The following is a 3,362-nucleotide window of genomic DNA, read 5'->3' on the forward strand; positions in this document are numbered from 1 at the left end:
CTGGGGCGAAGACTCCCCGGTAAATCGTTGAGAGTGTTCTGCATTTGAGACCCCATTGGGACTTTGCTAATTTGCCAAGTTTACTGAATAGTGATCCTGAAACCGGAGGCTAGGCACCGGCTTCATCCTCGGATCAATGCCGCCAACCAGACCAGGTAGAAGATTGTGAAATATTAAAGAAATGTAAATAGACTGAGTTGATAGCGATAAGTATATAATAGAGTAGAATTAGAGATAGTTAGAGAGATAAAAGAAAATTGAAAGTAAAAGAAAAAGGTATATAGAAGTAATTATTTAGAGATTAGGAATAGAATTAAGCGTAGCATTAAGATGTAAATAATTATTAGGAGCCCATAAGGCCACAAAACCGTAGACACGGTATCAATTTGAGAAATAACCGTATAACGGGTGACGGGAAAAGTGATTTAATATAATAAATGAGAAAGAAGGCGAATAAGAAGTATTATCGGATAAACTGACCGTTAGAGTCATTAACTGTATTAATAGAGTAGATCGAATGAGCAACGAATTCTAGATTATACCGAGTGATCAGATAAAATTGTAGAGCAATAGTTATTGTTAGCGGATCGCGTAATGCGACCGTAATATTTCATTTGAACGTTAATAAAGGGTGTTGGCAAAATATGGGACCACCACATATATCGGGTGATCATAAATTATCGTTATTAGAAATATGGATTAAGAATTGAAATAAACTGAACCGTAGGGTTGACAGATAGTATGGATAAAAGTGATCGAGATTAGTAGGGCGAACCGAAGATAACGGGTAGTCAATGAAAAATTGTTATGGCGTACATTAAGTGAATCGATCGCGAAAAGCGACCGTTATAATAAGAAGGAACCTATAAGAAAGAAGAATGAATGCATAGTGAATAAATACTTATACCGGGTGAGTGCGTAAAACAGTCATTGTAAGTGAAAGGTGACGGATTGGGAAAAGCCACCGTCATTGCTTGTACGAACACTAGATAAAACAGTACTTAGAGTTTTGAGTCGATTCATATACCGAGTGTCGGTAAATATGGTAAAGTAGAAATGAAAGTAAACGGATTGGGAAAACCCACCGTAGTTATCTTATTGAGCATTGAATTAAAGCCTATGTAAAGTTGAGAGTTGATTCGTATACCGAGTGTCGGTAATTAATGGTAAAGATAAGCGAAAGTACAGGGATCGGAATAACCGACCGTCATTGTGCTAGATAACACCGATAGAGTGTACCGTGTAAATTTCAGATCAATCCGATAACCGGAAGTAGGTAAATTACTGTTATCGTACCGATAGAGCTACGTAGCGTGAGATCTACGGCGAGTGAGTAATGTATATAATGTATATAGGATAAAGGGGAGTGTAGCCGATAAGTTGTAAACCTGTAAATAAAGAATTTATTAACAATTAACGATACTTACCTGCGACTCCAGCGGGAGTAGACCAGCGGCTGCATTTCTATTTGTGTGTTGTACCTGAAAATAAAGAAAAGCGTTAACTAAAAACTATTATAATATGATAAAATAGCAGGAAATACATTGAACGGCGTAGTTGGTAGAAATTCGGCTAACGCTGCGAGCGCGTTGAGTGCGCAAGTCGTATAGAGAGGGTAGAGCACGAGAGAAGGGAGCATAGGTGATATAAGCGAGAGTGCGGAGCGAATCGAGGCTGTCCGCCGGGAAATTTTACGGGATACGCCGAGAGAATTAAATAGGCTTTTTGCCTTTTGTCCGCGAGAAAGGAAAAAGTAGTTAAGGAGAATAGTCATTTTCGCCGGGAGAAATTAAGAGGCTGTTTGCCGGGTATTACGCATTTTGCCGGGGCTGTTCACGATCAAAGATGTTCGGAATTAGATATTAGGCTGTCCGCCGGGAAATTTTATGGCATTTGGCCGGAAGTAATAGTAAGAGGCATTTTGCCGGGAGTTTTGTAAATGGCTGTCCGCCGGGAAATTTTACGGGATACGCCGAGAGAATTAAATAGGCTTTTTGCCTTTTGTCCGCGAGAGAGGAAAAGTAGTTAAGGAGAATAGGCATTTTCGCCGGGAGAAATTAATAGGCTGTTCGCCGTGAGAATTGAAATGTAACGTGATTAATTAAGAGGATGTTTGCCGGGAGTTTTGTAAATGGCTGTTTGCCGGGAGAAGTTAAGAGGATGTTTGCCGGGATATTGCGAGTTAGGCTTGAGGCCGTGGGAAGTAAAGATACGGACGTGAAGAGAGTCGCGAGCGGGACCGTTGGAAGTCACGGGCGGACAAGCCGATGGGGTAATAAGAAACGGGGGCCCGGCTCCAAGCGTACCGATTAGAATAATAGAGGTAATCTGTTCTCGTTAGTAAATGAAAAGTTATCGCAGCGTGCGCGTCAGGCGTGTGAGACCAGCGCGGCGTTTCGCGACAAGTATGAAGTAGTGAATGTGAAACTGTGAGTCGATGTAACTCGAACAAGAGAATCTGAGTGTACGAGTCAGAAATAAGGTGCGGAATGAGCATATGATAAGAGGCGATTAACCGGAGCGTACCGGGATCAATGTAAAGAGATAAGAACGAGCTACGACTAATAAATTGTGATTAATTTTCTGCAATCATCACTGACAAGTTATTACGAAACCTATCCTGTGATATTATTAAGAGAGATCGGAGCGGATTGCTCAGGGAACGCAACGAGACAACCTAAGGGAGCACGTAGAGGGTGACTCAAAACCTTCTCCTTTGGAGGTTAAAAGGAGTGGCGACCGCGGAGACAATAAGACGACAAGGGACCGAACGGTAAGCATATCAGTTAAGGTTCGGTCACAACCCTACTATAAAACAATCGGAGGTGGCACGCGAACCGCGGTCCCTCTAGAACAGTGAAACTGAGGGACCGTGCAGAAAATATAGAATTAAGCGACCGGATGGCTCCCGTGAAGGGCTGATTATGGGCGTCCGAACTCGGGGCCTCCGGTCGCGACCCCTCTAGGCAAAATTTGGAGGGGTCTGGGAGAGAGAGCATTCTGCTCGTTCTTTTTGTCCTCCTCGCGGGCCGCCACCTTGTCGTGGTGAGGGGGCTCGGCGATCCACGGGGGTCTAAGGCGGCCTGTACGGACTCCTCCGTTAGATAGGAGGAGTCTGTACAATCGGGTCCGGCACCCCAAGGGGGCTCACTCCTCGGAGTGGGCCCCTGGGGAAGCCCCTCCATACGGAGCGGCTCTCCACTGTGCCGGTAGGGGATGGCAACCCGACTCTATTGCCCGGTGGTACGACGCCGATAGGGGGAGCTTTGCTTCCTACCCGTGCGGGATGGGTGTGGCTTCGACCCCCACTGCGAGCGGGGTGTCCCGTGGGGCCTTCCCCTCCCCCTTGTGGGGCGGGGTGG

The sequence above is a fragment of the Trachymyrmex cornetzi genome, unplaced genomic scaffold (assembly GCF_001594075.2).
Source record: "Trachymyrmex cornetzi isolate Tcor2-1 unplaced genomic scaffold, Tcor1.1 scaffold2393, whole genome shotgun sequence".
Taxonomy (NCBI): domain Eukaryota; kingdom Metazoa; phylum Arthropoda; class Insecta; order Hymenoptera; family Formicidae; genus Trachymyrmex; species Trachymyrmex cornetzi.